Source organism: Phocoena sinus, chromosome 4, assembly GCF_008692025.1.
Source record: "Phocoena sinus isolate mPhoSin1 chromosome 4, mPhoSin1.pri, whole genome shotgun sequence".
Taxonomy (NCBI): Eukaryota; Metazoa; Chordata; class Mammalia; order Artiodactyla; family Phocoenidae; genus Phocoena; species Phocoena sinus.
In genome coordinates this window covers 144,463,758-144,484,246 of record NC_045766.1, presented here as the reverse complement: position 1 = coordinate 144,484,246, position 20,489 = coordinate 144,463,758, and positions in this window count along the sequence as shown.

The window sequence follows — 20,489 nt, the reverse complement described above, 5'->3', positions numbered from 1 at the left end:
GGTCGGGGGCACCAGGCACAGGCCTCCCGAGCACCCCCCAGCGGAGCCACACGGCGTGCGCTTGACTCCCCGGCAGGGAGCTCCTGGGGGACCAGCGCCCAGGGCTTTTATCGGGGGCTGGTCACGTGGGCACCCTCTGCCTGGCACCAAGACTCCAGTCCCCCGAGGGAGAGAAGGTGTGCAGCGCACGCCATACCAGGGTGCAGATCGTTTAGGCCAGTGAGGCGCTCCTGTCCCACCACGTGGGACCCCCTCCCCGAGCGCATGTCCCCAGCTGCCTGAGGACGGCCGTCCCAGGCCAGCTGTGCTCTCTCCTGCACAGGTATCCTGAACTTTTCCCCTCTGGGGATTTTAATTAGATTTAATTGAAAAGGTTGGTTTGCTCTGTTAGGTTTCTTTGTGGTTCATTTTTCATGTGTTGTGTTTAATGCCCCTTCTCCATGGCATTGGTCTTCTGCAGAGGTTTGGTTATTTGAGGCGAATGTCCACCCTTGTTTTCCTGTTTGCCAGTCTGGTTCTGGGCACAAAGAGGGGAGTTCCGGGGTTTTATCGTCTGGGTGTGGGAGCCCCACTGCGGTGTCCTGGGCGTGTCCTGGGGGGAGGGGCGCATCCCTGCCGGCTCTGTGGCCCCGGAGGACTGGAAACACGGAGCCCGCAGGGTCCACTCTGCCCTTCCCTCCCATGCGTGGGCTGTGGCTGCTTTCCGTGTGGTTTTTGTACAGGTCAGGTTGCTGATTTTTCAGAGGTCGTGCTGGTGTGATGCATTCGTCCTGTGCATCGTCAGGGCTCCTGGGTGGAGTACAGAACCCACCCTGGTTACACGGGGGCGGCTCAGGATCCCCTGCTGCCACTCCCCCCGCGCCCCCCGAGGCCTGACCGCAGGCCATGTGGCCAGAAGGCTATGCCCCGGCCCTGGAAGTCAGCTCAGAGCACAGCAGGACGCTGGACTGGCCTCTGTAGAGGGCACAGAGCCACGGTCCAGTCCCTGCAGAGGCAGAAGTCTGCCTTCCCCACCCCTGACCGAGTCCCCGGGCCCCGCTCCCGCTGCCCGGGCCCCGCGGCATCTGGCCTGTGTCCTGGGTGCGGCCTCACCCCTGGCCCACCACCTCCCTGTTCGAGCGAAGCCCAGCTCCTGAGGATGCCAGCCCGGCCGGGTCACAGAGGCCGCCCCTCCAGCCTCCCCTCAGCGCCATCTGCCTGGGCCCCCAGCCCTGTCACCCTGAGCCTCTCTCCACAGTGCCTGCCCTGCTGGGGGCCGCCGCGTGTGCACTGGGCGCAGACTCCCCGCAGCTGTCTACGCCGCCGCCAGCCTCGGGGGAGCAGTGCTGTCCCCCGCCTGCCTGCTCCCCGCCTTCCGTCCTAGGGTGGGGCCCCGGAGCCCACTGCTGCCTGCCTCCTGGCGGCCCTCATGAGCCCGGTGAGCTGGCAGGCCCTGCCGCCCCGGAGTCCTCATCTGAACGGCCGCGGCTCCCGTGGGGGCGCGGCTCCCGTGGGGGCATGTTCCGCCGTGTCCCCACGGACGCAGCGTTGCTGGGGCAAGTCAACCTGCAGCCCTTAGGACACGGCACGTGGCGTGTCCTCAGCCTCACCTCTGCTGACTACACTTGGGACAATGTGTAAAACGCACGGAGCATGGAAGGGAGAGGTACCCGGGGAGTGTCTGCTGTGACACCGAGGGGCACTCGCGGAGCCAGCAGGGGTGCAGCCGCGCCGTGGAAGTCCTCCCTCGAGTCCCAGGGCGTCTTGGTGGTGTCATCTCCTTTCAGGGGCCCAGACAAGGGTGGACGTGTTCATGGGCCCCAGGCCTGGGCATCCAGCCCTGCAAGGAGCTGAGCTCGGCCCCTGGAGGGGCGCAGGCTGCGGGGGACGGGCCGGTGGGGATGGTGGTGGGGGGTGGTGAGACCGCATCACCTCCGTCCCTCCACGCAGGTCACCGCGTTGTGGCTGTGGGCTGCCCTGTCTGAGCGGCTCCCACTGGGCCCTGGCAGCAGCACCGGGAGGGCGCCCGGGCCTGCTGAGTGGGGGCCATGGACTGGGCCTGTCCGCACCCCACGCGGCTCGGCGGAGTGTGTGTGAGCGACTGGATGTCCCTGTGACTTGTGCTCGCTCCGGGGAACGTCGCGACATGTCCCTTTAGCAGGCGTGAGCGTGTGCGCGCGTGTGGACTTACCTTCCCGGCAGAGGACCTGACGCTGGAACCGACTCGGTGGAGATGAGAGACCGAGGATATTGTCTTTTGCCGGTGGCTTTTGGAAATCCTGGGTGATGTACTAAACGAGTTGGAACCACAGGAAACACTTGCAGCTTCAGGGCAGAGCAGACTCGGGGGCTCTCACCGGGTTCTCCCTCCTGGACTAGTTCCCGCCCGTGAAGCAGCTCCCTGGGGCGACGGGTGGCAGGGAGGTCCCACCCGCAGACCTGGGCACCACCTCGCCCAGCCGGCCCTGCCTGCTTAAGGCTGGTGCCCCCACCCAACGTGTGCCCGCACTGGAGCCTCGGTATCCAGGGAGGATGAGACCACCCGAGGTCCGGCCGTGCGGGGCGGGATGGAGCTTGGCCTTCACGTCCCGCCCCTGCACCCCCTGGGCACCGCAGGGAGCCCGGCAGTCTTACAGGGACCCTGAGGCCTGGGTGAGAGGTGGAGGGCATCCTAGCCCTGCTGCGCCGGAGCTGAGGTCACCGGGTTGTGACCGGCCACCAGCCAGGGGCCAGCCCCTGCCAACCAGAGCCCAGCAGCGGGGGAGGGTGGGAGTGAATCCTCCATCTGTCCACTCTCCTCCGGGCCACGGGGACATGCTGGAGCTTCCCTCGGCCAAACCTGGCCCAAGGACCCCGAGGGCAGAGCCTGAGCCAGGGTAGCAGAGGGAGGAGGGGTGGGCCGGGCTCCGGGGCTCAGAGCACCCTGCAGGTGGGGCCTGCAGGGGGGCCTTGGGGCCGGCTTTCTTCTGGGCTGGGGCCCGTGGGTGGTCGAGAGAGTGGTCACAATGCATACTTGGGCCAGGGCCCCTGGGGGTCTTTGGAACACCTCTGGAGAGAACGGAGCCTGCCCTTCAGCGCAGATCTCTGTGTCTCCTCTTAACCGCCATCGGCCGGGGCCACCCCGTCGCATCAGCACTCCTCGCTGTGGACGTGCAATCAGGGTGGACGAGCACCGTGAGGTGCCGGCTGGGTGTTCATCACGCTGCTGCCCAGGGCCGAGGGGACCACGGAGTGGGGCTGCCAGGCGCCGCAGGGAAAGAAAAGCTCCCCCCAGATCACTCGTCTTTCAAAGCAGAAGCTGAGTCCTGCGGCCCCTGTGCTATGAAACCAGACAGCTCCCGGTCACCGGAGGACGGGTTGGCCCGGAGAGCCTGCCCCCCGACCCCCTCCCCATGCTGAGATGCAGCCCCCCCTCCGGGTAGTTTTCGGGGCACTGCTCAGACTTCACTTGCTCTGATGATGCCTGCCCCGCCCCTGCCGCCCACCTGCACCCATGAGCACCCTTTTCCTGTTAATCCGTAAAGTGAGTTGCGTTTCCGGATTTTTCTATAATTGCACCATCCTGTGTTTGTGGGGTAATCCGGTGTGTTCTTCCTGAAATCGTCTGTTCCACTTGATTGGCAGCGCTTGGCTGACGGGTTTCTGGCTACACTCACGAGGGAGTGGGTTGGCTTCTCTCTGTGTCTTGGTTTTGGCATCAGAGTCAGACTGGCCTCAGGGATGGTTTGGGGAGTCTCTGTTCTTTTTTCTTACTGGATTACCTGTTTCTTGAAAGTTTGGTAGAACTTACCTGTTAAACTATCTGGACTTACTGGTTTCTTTGGGGAATTTTTTTTTTTAACATTAAAGCCATATATAGCAATATATTTAAAGTGGATTTCTTACAGATAGCATGTATTGGGGGGGTGTTCCTATGCTTTTATTATTTCTATCCGATGTGACAGTCTCTCTTTTAATTAGCATATTTTTGTTTAGTAAAGTCATCGAGGTGCTTGGATCTGGTCTACAGCTTCATTTGCTTTGTCTGCTCCTCTGGTTGGGGTATTTGTTCCTGTTCTCCTGCCCTCTTTTAGGTTATTTGAATCTCTTTTAGTATTCTATTTAGTTTGTTAGCTTTAGCATATATTTATTTGTATTAATCTCCTAACGATTGCTCTAGGGATTACAGTAGACATACCTGGTTTTGCACAGTCTATGTTAATAATTTACCACTTTAAGTGACACCCAGAACCCATACAGCCGTGCAGGACCCCCCCATTTGTCATCCGTGTCACGTGTGCACACGTTGGGGGGAGGAGTCACCCAGACGATGTTCTGGTTTTTGCTTTCAGGATTTAGTTATTTTAAAGACTTTCAAGGAGATAAATAACGTATTATCCTTGTTGAGATGTTCACTATTTCTGTTTTCTGCACCTGCCTCTGGGGCCTCGTCCCCCTGGTGACATTTTCTGCCTCGAGAACATCCTCCTCGTTTCCTTCTTCCCAGCCTGTTGGTTTTGCCTCTGTTCCTGGAGATGCTGCACCCCATGTAGGATTCGGACTAGACTCGCCGTCCCCGCTGCCTCTTGGCCTCCATATCCGGCGAGGAACCGTCGTGGCCGAACTTGCCGTCCCTTGAGCACTCCGTCCCTCTGACGGCTTCCAGGCTCCGGCCTCCGTCTCCGGTTCTCTTAATGGGATGAGCGTGGCCCTGGGCCCCTTGGAGTTTGTCCCGTTTGGGTGTCATGGAGCTCTGCGAGTGTGTAGATTTGTGTGTCTGCAGATTTGAGCAGTTGTCAGTCATCCTTGCTCGAGGCACTCGGCTGCACCATCTTCTCGCTCACCCTGGACGCCTGGAGGTTACTTTTAAAGTGTGCTTCACGTTATTTTTTGGCTTTGACTGACCGTCCTCTGTATGAACCCACACTCTGTTTTGGGGTCTCGCACAGACCTTGGTGTCAGGCCCATCCAAAGACCCAAAGCAGCAAGAACCAGAACCCCTGACGCGGCAAGGCCACCGTGCAGGTGTGCCTGGCCCGGGGACTGTGGCGGGTGTGGTCAGCGACTAGTGCACGGAGGACGGGGCAGCCCGCCCAGGAGGTACGGGCCATGGGAGCAGAGAAGGGTTTCCCGCCACAGTGATGGAGTGGTGAGTGAGGGGGCGGTTCATGGGGCAGCTGTGGGGCAGTGGGGCTACCTTGGCTGCCAGAGGTTCTGCGTTGATGGCGGGAGGAGCCAACCGTGGCCGGTGCTCTGTCTGGCTGTGTGCAGCCTGCCAAGCTCCCCTGCAGGGTCAGCTGGGGGAGCCACACCATTCCGGAGGGATGGCTGAGCCGGCAGGTGGCCCGGAGCAGGGCTCTGACCAGGGGTGGGGGTCGGGGAGGCTGAAGTCTCAGGGGAGGAGCCAGGCGGGGGGGGGGGGGGGGGGGGGGGGGGCCCTGCATCCCACGGTTTCTAGATTGATCTAGAAAGTTCAGTTGTGCTGCTGAATGGAAGAGGGTGGGTGGGACGAAGGGGCCAGGACGGAGGAGCTGGGGTGGGGACCCCACTATGGTGACGGCACCCAGGGGCCCACTGGTGACCCAGGTCTTGGCGTCCAGGCTTATCGAGGGAGGGGCCGCAGGGCTGGGCAAGCAGACAGTGCCCGGAGCACACACTCACATCTAAGTGCCTGGACACCCAGCAAGGGGCCCTCAGTGCCCTCCCAGAGCAGGGCAGAGGCCTGGCCCCAGCGCCGCCCCCCGCCCCTGGCGCTCCCTGCCGCTGGCATCCCGTCCATCAGATAGTGCCCTGTACCTGGCAGCGCTCCACGTTCGTGGACTGGCTTCAAGTATTTTCATGTAACCCTCGAGAGAATGATTAAAAAATAATTAACCTAATTTAGCCTGATTGTCATAAAGAAATTAGCCGCATGAATCACCTGCGATTTGCCGGCCCGCGCATGCCGGGCTCCAGGTGCTCGCGCTCGCCGTGGGGAGGGGCCCGAGCCTCATCTGGAGGACCGGGACCCGCCAAAGCCCCTGCCCACCGGCTGTGTCCCTGCTGACCGTAGGTGGCAGACGAGGTCCCTGGTGCATCGGCACATGCCAGGCCCCTGCCCGGAGCCCCGTGGGCTTGCCCCTCCCTGGAGCGTCCTCTGACGCAGGAGCCTGCGGGGTCTCCAGATGTGGCCTGGGTGGCCACTCGTGCTGCGGCCAGGTGGCTGCGGGGCTCCAGGACGGCCGGGGCGGTGGGCCTGCCCCTCGCTGTCCATCCCTGTCCGGGGGGTCTGCAGGGGCTCTCAGCTAAGGGCTCCTCCCCTGCACGGGCCCCTCCAGGAAGGGAGGGGCTCAGAGCCAGCAGGGGGCGGGGACGGGGTGGGGGGTGGGGGGACGGGGGGGTGGGGCCCGCGCATGGGAAGGACGAAGGGGAGACAATAAACCGTGAAGTAAGACACGTCCGTCCCCATCCCGACCAGGAAGTGTTGACGGCAAAGTACGAAAACAGTTCAGTTGTGGCCGCTTGGGTCTGGGGCTTCTGTTGATGAGCTGGTGACGTCGGATGTGTAATCAACACAAACACGGTTTTTTCCCTCGTTGTTGTGCATTTATCCCATAAAATGTATTCTTTCCCTCATTTCAACAGAATCACTAATCACGTCATACTCAAGATTTTCACTAAATTAATATCTATTAACAGTGTTGCTCTAAAATATTCTTAAAAGCTGTGATTATATTCAGCGTGTACAAAACTTGAATACATTTCCATCAAATAAGTAAAGTTAAATAGGAAGATAAAAGGCAAAGTACTTTTCAGTATTTAAAAAGTTCTCTTCTGAGGTATTCAAGGGTACCTATTAAAAGTGAAAGTGCAAATTATAACGGATGATTTGCAAAATACAAATATAATTAATGATTATAACATGGAAATCAAAATTATTAAAATTAAGCTTTTGAAAATCTAATTCTTTTGAAAATGCAGCTAAATCTTACGGAAGGTGCTTTAAAGGAGCGACTTGCCATCTGAATATGAAGTAGAAGGAGGAGCCAGGGGTCCTTCCGGGCCTGCTTGGAGAGGCGCTGCGTCACGAGGAACGTCCCTGGGTCTCAGCAGCGAGGGCTGCAAATCCGTGAAGCCCCGAGCACGCCCGTCAGAACGAGAGGGAGCGCCGGGCAGCCAGACCCGCACTGATCTGTGGCCAGGACTGGACAGGTGAACTCACCTGGTCCTCTCACGCCCGGAGCTTCCTCCCGTCCCTCCGGGGCCCAGGCCCAGCTCTGCAGCCACACTAGCCACAGGCCAGCCCTTCCCGGGATGAGGGCCTGAGCCCGGGGCCTGGGTGTGCCGGCTGCACCGGGCGGTGCTGGGTCCCTCGCGGGTGTCCCCTCCCCGTCTTCGGTGAGTGTGACCTGCAGGTGGCTGACACGTGGGCCGGGACCACCCCCGCCGCCTCCCCTTCTGGGCTGCGGTCACCTCGCTCACAGCCCGCTGGCCAGAAGCAGTCACCCACAGGGCTCGGGACAAGGATGGGGCCTCCCGGGCCTGGAAGGATTGGGGGTGGCCGGTCTTAGGTCAGGACTCTCCTCTCACCCCCTCCCTCCCCCGGAGCCTCTCCCTGCACTTGACCGTGGGCTCACCTGGGGCTTGCGATGTCTGCTGGGGAGGAGCGGGCCAGCCAGGATTTCCTCCGCTCTATGCGTATTTTTGAACTGTTTCCGTTTACAGTTGGCAAATGCACGTGAGTAAGCGTGACTGTCCTGACTCCTGTCCCAGCGTGCCGTGCCCGCCGCTCCTCCAGGACAGGGTCCCTGGCTCTGCTGCGTTGAGGGCCACCTTCCTAGGCTCCCTGCGTTCGGGACTGTGGTCACCCAGAGAGTGTAGCCCTTTGCGGGGTGTCCTGCCTCTTCTCAGGAGCCCGGGGTCCTGCCTTCCAACGTGAGGGCTCAGCCAGGCTGGGCAGCCGACGCCCAGGTTCCCAGGTCCAGCCGAGCCTGGGTTCCCAGGTCTGGGCGCCTTCCTGGTCCCTTCCTTTCCCCCACTCCCCACACCACCCGTGGGCTCCTGCTGTCACTCGGCCCTGAATGCACTGGGGGGCGTTTTCCGTACCCCCACCACCGTCTGCCCCAGCATCCCACCCTTCCGTCTAGTCTCTTGTCTGTCTCTATGGAGACACATGGGGAAGGCATGGCACTGCCACGTGAAACGCACGGGCGGCCGCTTGAACAACAGACGTTCACTTCTCGTGGGTTGGTGCCTGGAGGCCGAGGCCAGGTGCCTGCACGGTCGGGTCCGGTGAGAAGCCTCTTCCTGGTCTGCAGCCTCCTTGCCGTGTCCTCTCAGGGCAGGAGCGGAAGCTCTGGTCTCCCCCTCTTCTCTCAAGGACATGAATCCCGCTGGGGGCCCCACCCTCATGACCTCGGTTGACCTAGCTACATCCCAAAGCTCCCACCTCCAAACACCATCACACTGGGGCTTCAGTGTGTGAATCTGGGGAACATGACGGCCTCCCGCCCCGTGCAGAGAGCGGGGCCTGGCTTGGATTCCCTGCCCCGTAAGTGTTCACGGAACGAGCGGTCCCCTTTCCCAGCACGCTGCAGTGGAGGCTCCCGCTCCCTGGCGTCTGGGCCCTGCAGTGCCCACTGGCCTGGGACCTCCTTGATGGCGTGAATGCCCCAGCTTCGGGAGCCTCCTGCACCAGCGGGCCCCAGGGAGGGGCATTCTCTGCGGCTCCTCCCCTGTCTCCCTCGGCCCGGCTTCAAGTCCAGAGCCTTTGTCCTCAAGGCGGAGCCCCGCCTGCTGCTGCAGGGCCTCCCGCGTCCCATTCCCCGAGGAGCCGCCCTGCTGGCTGTGAGGTAGTGATTGAAACTGACCCCAGGAGGACTGTCCTGAGGTCAGACCGTGGAGTCCCCATGGAGGGCCTCGCAGAGCTGCCCAGGGGTGGCCGAGAACTTGGCTCAGGGGCAGCCAGACCTGGGTTTGGGCCTGGATCCTTCTCGCTGGAGCTGGAGCCTGGCGCTCAGGGGCCCGACGTAAACAGGACCCGTGACCGTTGTTACTGTCATTTGTCACTGTCGTCACCCACTATGGCCTCCCCGGGGTCCTCGAGGGCAGGGGGCCTTGAGTAACAGGCACTTTCTACTAAGCTGCCTTCCAGGATGCCTCCACCGCCACCTCTGTCCAGAGCACCGGCATGGGGAGCCCCACCCTCACCCTCGTGTATATATGTATACACACACACACACACACACACACACACACACACACACACACACACACACACACACACACACAGGCAGGCTCACCGTGTGTCCAGACCAGTCACCAGCCCCTCATTAGCGATGACCCTCCAGGAGTCAGTCGTGCTCGGAACCTGTCCAGCTCCCTCCCTCATCTACAGCTGCCCTGCGCACCTGGTCTGCCGAGATCCTATCAAAGCTGGGCCTGCGCCCAGCGCTCATCACCTGCGGCTGGAGGAGACGCACAGGCCTCGGACTCTCGTGGGGCCCTGTCCTCACTGGTTAGACGGCCACACGCGCGTGCACAGGCACGTGCATACATACGTGCCCACACGCAAACGTGCACAGAGATGGCTGGGAACGGGGCACCCCGGTGAGGCTGCACGGAGTGGCCCGGACGTGGCCTCGTGGGCGGCGTGTCCAGCATGGCTGTCCTTCCGCAGGTGGTGGGGCCCTCGAGGTCCCAGGAGCCACCCACCCGCGTGGAGTGGCGTCTTGAAAGGCCCCTCCTGCTCGTGGGGGACGGGTGGGGCAGGGGGCACGGAAGCCGGGTCAGCTGGAGGCTGTGCTAGGGGGTTGGGGGCGGAGAAGATGGAGACTGGAGGCACTCGAGGCTGGTTTTTGGAGAATCCACGGGATTTGCCAATGGATCCGCGGAGGAGCAGAGGCAAGGGAGTAAGGCTGCTGGCTGGAGCAGCCAGGGACAGCTGGGGCAGTGTGACGTGTGAGGTGCTTGCTTGGGCCCTGGGCCCCTTCTCTCCTATTTTGGCAATGCCCCCCGCGCCAGTGCCCTTTGGGAATCGCCTTTCTCCATGGCTGCCGTCGGTGGGACGGGGAGCCTGCAATCCACGCCTCAGCCACTAGGGCCGTGCCTCGGGGGCTGGAGCCCTGAGCTGAGGGTCCCAGGACAGACACACCCCAAGCACGTGCCCCTCGGGACAGACGTCCTGTGGCCCTGTGACCCCGGAGCCCTCCATCCACTTCCGCCCCCAGGGGCAGATTTTGTTCTTTGCAACCTGAGGAACCCGTCTCCGGGGCCTCTGCAAGTTCACCACGAGAGCGTGTGACACACGTGTCCTGCCTGAGCTCAGGGGACCACGGCAGGTCAGAGGCACAAATCCCAGGGAGTGAAACCGCTCAGAGTGTTAGAAAGGGCCGGAGCTTCCACGGGGATGTTCCTGTCGGCGGTGCTCACCTGTAATTGGTCTGCGCGTTCTGGTGGATTCTGTGGGGGCACTGCCCTCGCTCCACTTGCGGGTCGTGGCCCTGGCTCGACCGTCTGGCACACGCGCGCCTGGCGTTTAATTCTGCCTATTATACGCCGATACCCGCCACTGGGAGCGAGAGGTTAACCCTGCCTAAAACCACTCAGAGTGCAAGAAAGCAGCGGGGCGTTTTGTTGATTTGTGAGTAAGAGCATCTGGGCAGAGGCTCGTCACCTGGGTGCACAGAGAGCAGAGCACAGAGGGGACACGGCTCAGCCTCTGTGTTCACAGCCCAGCGTCTGTGTCCATCACCAGAAACGCAAGAGCTTCCAGCAGGGCCCCTCCTGCCGTCCAGAGCCAGTGAGAGCCGTCTGGCGCCCCAGACCAGGGTCTGAGTCCTAGGGGGAGTGCAGGGGGGCAGCAGGGCTGCAGCCAGGCCTCGTGGGGCTTGGGGGAGCCGCAGGAGTCCGCCGTCTCCTCAGTGACGTGTCAGTGGGGCAGGACATCATTCACTCATTCATTTGGTACAAACAGTGTGTTCTCAGCCTGGTGGTGCAGGGGGGATGGACTGCGAGATCATTGCACAGATGTTGGAAAGGTCTGGCCAAGTGCTTCACAGCTTTGGGCAGGGGCTGAGTGGCCCACGTTATCTCTAGACACAGGCTCCAACGACCCAGCGCCAGGCCTCTGGACTCTTTCACTCGAGGCTCAGGTGGACTCTGGTTGGTGGAAGCGCCCTGTAAGCACGGACACTGCAGGATGCGGCCCCCAACGTGGTGCTGCCTCAGGCAGCCTTGCTTCACGTGGGGTCCCTGGCAGGTGACTGGGGGCAGGGCCAGCACGGTGCAGGCTGCCCTGGCCGGGTGGGAACTCCTGGGACCAGCCTGAGAGGAGTCAGGGGTCGGCTGGGTCAGCAGCGAACATCCTCTGTCTGGAGACGCCTGGTCAGGCTCGGCCGCGCGGGGAGAACGAGAGCCACCCACCCTGAAGGGGACCGCGATCACCCCGCTCCCCCAGACCCGGTCGACATCTGAGCCTGAGCGCTGCGCCTGCCTTTCCTGTTCCTGATGTCCCCGGTTAGGGGCTGCAGGCAGTGATCTGGGACACGGCATCGGGTGACAGCTATCGGTGGTGATGGCACCCGGCCCAGAGCCCCGGCCAAGCAGCACCGGGCGCCCTCGGCCTCGGGGCAGCCCCGTGGGGAAGCTGCACCGTTGCCATCCTGGGGAGTCCCTGGGAAGAGGCAGCCTGAACACTGGTTCCGTCCGGCCCTGGAGTGCCATCCCCCCGCCAAGGCCTTAAGAGGTTCTTCCCGTCTGGGACCCTCCTGGGGCCACGGGGCCGGGCAGAGCCCAGCAGCATCACTGACCCGCTGATCAACGAGGCCTTTGGTCTCTGGTAGTGGGGCAGCTGTGGACGGGAAAGGATCTCAGACAGCTCGTGACCTAAGTGACAATGGAAGTGTGGGCGGGTGACGGACGGACGGAATCACGCTGTGGTCCCCAGCGGGCTGTTTTTAAGAGAAAATTCATATAACATAAAAATTACCAGTTTTAAAGTGACCGTTCAGCGGCATTTAGCACGTTCACATTACCGTACAGACATCACCTCTGTCTGGTCCCCAAAGGTGAACCCCGCACCCATCAGCCGGCACTCCCCTCCCCTCTCCCAGCTGGCACCCCAGAATCCGCTCCCTGCTGCTGCAGAGCTGCTCTCTGAGCGCTTCACAGCGACAGAGTCGCACACGTGCTCCTGGGGCCTGGCTGCTTCTGCCGAGCCTGGGGTTTTGAGGTCCGGCCGCCTGGCGGCCTGGAGGGGAAATCTGTGCCTGGCGGGGCCTCCCGCTGGGGCTGTGGGGGGACGGTGCGGGGAACCGGGGCCCCGCCTCGTTTCTGACCTTCCCTCCCGGCGCCCTGGCGCCTTCTGCAGCGCAGCCCGTCCTGGCCCACGCCTCCCCGCACCTGAGGGTCTGGGTTGTCGGCCTTTCTGCCGCAGATACAAAACCCCACAGCAGCCGAGTCACCCGGAGGCCTGGGCCCCCAGCCCGGGTGGGACCTGAGAATTTGCATTTCGAAGGAGTACCCAGGTGATGCCCACCTGCAGGAGAGGTGCTGCCCCTCCTCGGACGCAGGTCTGACTCAGGTCTGGCCGGCCCGGCAGAGCGGGGGCCTGCACGTGGCACGCCGAGAGCAGGCTCGTCTAACTGACACCCAGGGGACAGCATGGAGCCCGGGGAGCTGGTTACTCAGCGAAGGGCCCCGCACTGCCCACGCTCACAGTTTAACCAGAGTCCCATTGTTTTGCTGGGAAAGGCTTTTGTGGTTCATCCTATCACAGTTCTCTGCGACGGAGGCCGGTGTGCCAATCGAAACGAGCGTTTCAAAAGTTCCGTGACCATCAGGCTCACAGCGCTCAATCATTTCTTTTGGATTTTTCTGGATTTTCCCTTAAACTAATCTTAGTACAAAATGCATAACTCTGCGTAAACAATATAATTATATATATTTTGGCTGCGTTGGGTCTTCGTTGCTGCACGCGGGCTTTCTCTAGTTGCGGTGAGCGGGGGCTGCTCTCCGTTGTGGTGCGTGGGCTTCTCACTGCGGCAGCTTCTCTTGTTGCAAAACACGGGCTCTATAGGCAAGCAGGCTCAGTAGTTGTGCCACGTGGGCTTCGTTGCTCCGCGGCATGTGGGATCTTCCCGGACCAGGGCTCGAACCCGTGTCCCCTGCATTGGCAGGCGGATTCTTAAGCAGTGTGCCACCAGGGAAGTCCTAATTATATCTTTTGATAAAATATTTAAAACCACAGTAGGCATTTTTGGGGGAAATGCACCTCTTGCTTAGATGGCCATTTGGGTTTTTCTGTGGTTCATGTATCATTGATCGATAGGATCAAACAAGCCTCAGTGGACATTAACACTGAATTGATGACCACGTCATAGGCCACTCAGAAGTCCGGGGCTCACGCGAGTACTTTGACGACTGGCTGAGTGTCTCATGTGAGTTGGGGTTGACATTGCATTGCTGTTAGTTTGATCCACATCCAATCAGTAGATGATGGGGCTGGATGGAGAAGTGAAGGTGGCAGTCAGGTGACAGGAGGAAAGGCTGTGTCTGAACAGAAGAGGGTACCTGCCTGAGTACCTGCTCTATGACATGTCACCCAAACTTAGCTACTCGAGACAGGCACAAGTTTCCTCTCTGTCTCTGAGGGTTGGGCATCCCGCGGCCACCGGGCTGGGCGGTTCTGGCTCAGACATCCCGCGAGGCTGCCGTCAGGGTGTTGGCTGGGCTCCATCGTCTGGAGGCTCCCGTGGGCTGGAGGGTCCACGGCTGCCTCGCAGGGTTAGCCTTGTCGTGCTGGTCGTCAGCTGGGGGCCTGCGTGCCCAGCCTCGTGGCCTCTCCAGAGGGGTGGCCTGGACCATTTTACGTGGCGGCTGGGCTCTGAGAGGGGGTGGGGGAGAGACAGAGAGATGAGGGTGGGAGAGAGTGGGCAGAGAGAGAGAGACCGCCACGTGGGCCGCCCCCGAAGCTCCCGGCCCGCACCCCCAGGGCCGCCCCCACCACCCTGGGGCTATATCTCTCATCTGGGATCTTCAATTCCTCCTCTGAGGGACCCTGCGTGGCACACCCCGCACCCCTCCCCTCTGCCCCGCCAACAGCTGGCAGCTGGCCCTGGGGCCCATGCCACTCGGGGCGTCGGGCTGGGCTCTGGGACGGGGCACAGTTTGGGTGCAGGTGGTCTTCCTTGCTTCACAGGGACCGGTGGGGAGGGGAGACTGGCCAGGTCTCCCGGGTCCCAGACCGGCCCCTGCGGAGGGACGTGGGGCAGTGGCCAGAGGCGGTTCACCCGCCTGGTTCCAGTGCCCGGGGTCGGTGGGGGGAGAGCAGTGAGCTGCCCTCGCCGGGCCTGCAGCTGCCTGCGCGGTGCAAGGTCTCCTGGTGTCGCCCGGCGGGGCTTGGCGCTCACCGCCCTCGGTGCCGCAGGCGGCGTGGGGAGCGCGCCGATGAGCCCCTCCTCCGGCAGCTCCTCCACGCACCTGCCGCCCCCCCCCCACCCCCCCGGCCTCGAGGCCCCTCCGGCTGACGGCCACGACGCCTCCACCCCCACCCGGTGCTGCTGACAGCCTTCTCTGTCCCTGTGCTTCTGTGGGAGTAGCCTGTGAACGTGTCCCCGGCGGCACTCGCTGGGTCAGAGGGCTGGCCGCTCTCAATGCCGAGCTCCCACCGGGAGCACGAGGCCCAGGCCTCCGCCGCAAGGACGGTGCCACTGGCCTGGCCCACCTTCCCGGCTGGGGCAGGTTGGGCCCTAATCCAGCAGCGGGCACCCTTGAGTGGAGCTGTGAGAGGACAGACCAGGGAGAAGCCAGTGATCAGGGGCAGAGGCGCAGCCAGGAGCCTGGACCCCGTGGAGGTCAGCCGCTGGCAGACCTGAGACGCGTCTCGGCCCCTCGGGCCAGGGAGCCCACGCTGGCGCCCCGCCTCCTGCCCCCGGGCACCTGCCGCTCCAGGGCCCACGCAGCCCTTCCGCTCGGGAGGTGCCGCTCCACAGACATCGGGGAGAGAGCGGGGAACATGAGGGGGCGGGTGAGGAGGGGCCTAGGGCGGGCACGAGGCTCTCCAGGGCGGGGAAGGAGCCTGCGCCCCGGGTCAGGGCACTGGGCTTTCAGAACTGCTGTCCCGAGCCTCCCTTAGCAGGTGGAGTGAATGGCCCGGGGGTGGGGGGAGGGGGGAGGGGGAGGGGCTCGGAGGGAGGGGCGCTCTCAGGAATGAGGCTGCAGCGACCAGGGACGTGGCCTCACCTGCAGGGCAAGGGGGCAGGTGTGTGGGCCTGGTCAGGGAGGAGTGAGGCAGCTCAGCTGAGGAAGAACGGGGGTTGTGCAGGGAGCCCGGGGAGGGCACACAGCCTCTGACCCCACGGTCCCCCACGCAGCAAGGAGGCCGAGGCCGGGGCGCCGTTTGTGGGAATAACGGACAGACCGCGTGCACCCTGGCATATGCCCGCCACCGCCAGGCGGGCTGGGTCCCGGCCCCCCCACCTCACTGACCGGGCAGAGTGACACCCACGCCTGCCTGTGCAAGAAGACATCGCGAGAGAAGATCTCAATGCAGGACTGAGAGTCCACAAATGCCCCAAAGTCCGGTTCTATTTAAGCCAGAAAACTATGCGTTCACCGTCACTCCCCCGGAACCCGTTTAAAACTGAGCACACGGTGCCCCAGGGCAGCATTCGCACAGCCTGTGTCTTCGGAAGACACGGTTTTAAAAATGTCTTAAGGTAACAAGGATAGGACACCAACATGGAGGCCAAAATACTCTGATCTGGGGCCAGTCTGGGGCCAGCTGGCCATCAGGCAAGTGGCCTGTGGATGGTCACCCTGGACCCCGAGCTTTCTTCTCTCTGGTAGGTCCTTCTGGAGGCCCCCCAAGCCTGGCTTCCCTCCCCAGATCCCAAGGTCCCCGTGGCAGGGAGGGCGGGGCCCCTGCTCTTCAGGTGCCCGGGACACCCAGCCCCAGGGAGGCTCTGACCTCTGCCTGCCAAGGGCAGCTGGGGTTCCGAGAGGGTGCAGGCCAGGGCACAGACCTAGCCCTGTCCCGGCAGATGCCCCCCAGGGTGGGAGGCAGACCACGCCCATCTCCATCCTGCTTTGGGGCACCTGGGCCAGCACCGATAGGGAGCCGGTGAGTCCCGTTGGTCTCCCCAAAGCCTGGCCTGTTGCATCCCTGCGTTTCCACGGACTGGGCAGAGGGAGGGCGGCTGGCGGGGTCCCCGGTGCAAGGTGCAGGGTGGAGGTACACGCCTCCCCTTCCGGACTCGGGTTGACTCACATCAAGCAGTGGGGCCTTTGTTCCTGCCGCTCTGAGCGGGAGGCAATTACACCTCTGCCTGCTCCGCCCCCATCCCCCGCCTTTGAAGTGGGTGCTGCCCCGCCAGCCTCGCACCCCTGTAATTGCAGCTTCCCTCCAGGCCCTGCTGCTGGTTTTATTGTTTTTTTCACCAGGTTGTTGGGGGAAATGACAGTGCAGCTCCGAGTAGAAGGTAAAACCTATGCTTTTATCGGGCTTAGATTAACGTGGGTTAATCTGGAAAGAATTTTAAGAACAGGCTTTGTGCCTGGAGGTGGGAACGGGGCCCCCGGCCAGCTGGAAATGACGGCCTGGTGGGCCAGGGGGAGGAAGCAGCCTGCTGGCCTTGGCACCGAGGCTGAGAGGTGCGGCCTGGCCTCCACAGGGCGGATGTGCTACGTCCCTTGTCCTGCCTTCGGGGCACAGCAGTCACAGAACTAGCACAAAGCAGAATGCCCTTCGCCTCAGCTCCCTTCTTATAACCAGCTAAGAAAACTAACTTGGGTGATTACACGAATGCAGCTTTTGGTATTTATTTACTTGCTTTAAAATTTATTTTATTTATTGATTTATTTTTGACCGCGTTGGGTCTTCGTTGCTGCACGCGGGTTTTCTCTACTTGCGGCAAGTGGGGGCTGCTCCTTGTTGCGGTGCACGGGCTTCTCATTGCAGTGGCTTCTCTTGTTTCGGAGCACGGGCTCTAGGTGCACGGGCTTCAGTAGTTGTGGCACATAGGCTCAGTAGTTGTGGCGCACGGGCTTAGTTGCTCCGTGGCATGTGGGATCTTCCTGGACCAGGGCTCGAACCCGTGTCCCCTGCATTGGCAGGCGGATTCTTTTTTTTTTTTTTTTTTTTTTTTTTTTTTTTTTTTTTTTTTATGCGTTACGCGGGCCTCTCACTGTTGTGGCCTCTCCCGTTGCGGAGGACAGGCTCCGGACGCACAGGCTCAGCGGCCATGGCTCACGGGCCCAGCCGCTCCGCGGCATGTGGGATCTTCCCAGACCGGGGCACGAACCCGTGTCCCCTGCATCGGCAGGCGGACTCTCAACCACTGCGCCACCAGGGAAGCCGGCTTTTGGTATTTAAAGTAATCCAAAAGCCTGTTAGTGGGGGAAAGGCAGGGTCATACTTCCTTCTACCCAACTCCACTCCCCCATCTCACATTTGGTCCCAACGTAATGGGCGGAGCCTTTAGAGATGACCACTCCAGCAGTAAGCATGCTTCTAGAAACAATCACGTGGGGTTGGGAGGGGGGTTGTGGTGTTGGAAATTCAGCATAGCTTCCTCCTCCAGGCAGGCTCCTGGTGACAGCGAGCTGCCTTCCCTCTTTCTGGGATGGGCTTCCCTGGGCCACATTTGCGGCAAACCTGGCTGAGCCCAGGACCTTCAAAGGAAAACTGCCAGGGCCTCCTTGAACCCTAAACGTGATGTAATGCTGAGCTCTTGGACAGGCTTCGTCTAGGTGGAGTCTATAACAAAGAGTCCCTTAGAAGCTTCTGGGGTGTCATCATAGGGCAGGATAGTGTAGAAAACAGTAAGTGCGTGCCTAAGGTGTGTGGTAACCTACTCAAGGAATAGAGGTGCCCCCACTGAGGATAGATCCAACCTTCTGGATCCACGTAAATGGATCATGTTGAACTTCCCTACCACCGTGGTTTCTAGACTTAAGTCTTAACGTAGGAGACCCTGTCCCCCTAAAGTGACAGTACATGGAACTCCAGTCTGTAAGCAGAGTAGAAGCAGAGCTCTGCTTGCAGAGGGGTCAGTGTCGAGGAGCCTCGCCTTCTCAGCGCGTCTTCCTCCTTCCCCTGCCCCTCCGCTCTCCCCTCTGCACCCTAGGGTGTGTCCTGAAGATAACTTATGAAGCACTGCCTTAGCTGTAGTCGTCAGGGTTCGCCAGAGAAACTGAAGCAATAGGAGAGAGAGAGAGACTGGTTTTGAGGAGGTGGCTCCGTAATCGCGGGGATTAGCGGGTCCCAAACGTCCAGACCTGAAGGGCAGGCTGGCAGGCTGGAGACCCAGGGAAGAGCTGATCTTGCAGCTCCAGTCTGAATACAGATTCCGGGCAGAATTCCTTCCTCCTTGAAAGAACACCAACCAGTCTTTTTCCTGAAGCTTTTAACTCGTTGGAGGAGGCCTGCTCACCTTATGGCAGGTAATCTGCTTTATTCAAAATCTACTGATTTACATGTTAATCTCATCTAGAAAACACCTTCACAGCAACAGCCGGACATGTTTGACCAAATATCTGAGTACCGTGGCCCAGCCGAGTTGACACATAAAATCAACCATCACGCCAGCAAATTTCAGAGCGTCATTCATTTCCCAAATGGTGCACCTGCTCCCAGGACATTTCCTGTGGGTTCTGAGCGGGCAGTCCCAGCCCCCCGGGAGCCTGGGGGCCTTCCTGACAGTGTGGGACTCGGCTGTCAGCCCTTTCCTTCCTGGGTGTGAGTCATGGGCGCCAGTGGGCAGTACCTCCCGTCAGTCAGCGGTAAATGGGTGTTTACGAGGAAAAGCAAAGGGTAGGGACAAACTGGGCCTCAGGCCTCATCTGATGTGAAGTTCATTAGTGAACTCTGAGCTCCTCGCGCTGGGGCTTTGTTTGATTTCAGGACGGGCTCAAATGTCTCCTTCCTGTGACTCTGTCCCCAAGTCCCCAAAGGGAGAGCCCTCCTGTAGGTTCTCCCTGTACTTTTGTTGTCAGGAAGGAGTCTGTGTGGTGAGGTCTAGTGTGTGAAAGCAGAGACCAGCGACAGGGGCGTTGAAAGCTCTGCGTGCTGGTGGAGCAGAAGGGCCCAGGCTGACACTGCCAGGAGAGCTTCAGGGACCCTGGGGGAGCTTTGAGGGACACCTGGGCTTCGCGTGTCTCTACTGATAGGAGGACCTCAAGGGCCAAAGACACCCAGGAGAACGAAAGCAGGGATTTGGGAATGAGAGGCACCTGGAGGAGGGGGAGGGAAGGGCATTTGTCTTGTTGAGAAGGAGAAATGTATTAGAGTTATTGAAATTTATGTGATATATTTTTTAATCACACTGATTCTATTTTTAGACATTTAGATTGTTCTACCTTTTCTCCACTGTAAGAAATGACCCCGTACCAGTGAAAATGTTCGAGTCAAAGGGAGCATTTTGTGCATAGATTTGAGATTTTAAAAATAATTGAAAACAATACTGGGATGTCACAGATGCCATTAATATTTAATGCCCCCCCCCCCAAAAAAAGGAGAAACAGCCAGACAGGTTCCTGGGACATCTGTGTGTGTGTGTGCGTGTGTGTGTGTGTGTGTTTCTCCATCAACCTCATCTGGCTCATGTCAAAGTAAAATCACTTGAGCCCTTCAAGAGGTTTACATCAAGAGCTCTTAAGGGCTGAGGTTTGACCCCACTTGCATATTGTCAGGTCGGCCTGACACAGTATCGGGGATTCTGGCAGAAGACGTGAGACTCCTGGGCCAGAGACAGAGGCAGTGTGTCCCTCCCATGATGGCAGCAGGCAGGTGCCAGCATCCGTACCAGTTCCACAGGGTGACGTGAAGGCCCAGGCACCATGTGCACACGCAGTGGGTTGCCTTGTAGGAACCCGAGCTTAGGGAGCATGAACGTTGTCTAAAGTGCAGTGTATTCGTTTGCTGGGGCTGCTGTAACAAAGCACCGCAAGCCCAGGGGCTTAGAAATTTACTGTTTCACTGTTTCGGAGGCCAGAGGCCTGACATCAGGGTGTCGCCACTGTCGCTTCCTTCTGAGGGTCATGAAGAGAATCTGTTCCAGGCTGTCCCTTAGCTTCCGGGGCTTTGCTGGCCACGCTTAGTGTCCCTTGGCTTGTAGGAGCATCGCCCCGATCTCTTCATCTTCACGTGGCATCTCTCTGTGTGTACGTCTGTGTCCAAATGTCCCCTTTATATAAGGGCACAGTCATATTGGATTAGGGAGCCCCTGTTCTAGAATGACTCCAGCTTAACCAATGACATCTGCAAGGACACCTCACATTCCAAGGTGCGGGGGTTGGGATTTCAACCCGTGAATTTTAGGGAGACACAACTCAGCCCATAACAGGCAGCAAGCATGAACCTTTGTCTCTGGAGGGGACACTGTCTCTAATCTACCGAACAGTAAGCATGTTGGCTAATTGCTCCCAAGACAGACACTGTCTCTGAATTTCAGGCCATTCCATCTACAAATACCCTTGAAAAGGTATTTCAGAACTAAGGATCCTTGGTGCCCATGAGGCTCACAAGATAAGCAGAAATAAGATAAGCCAGA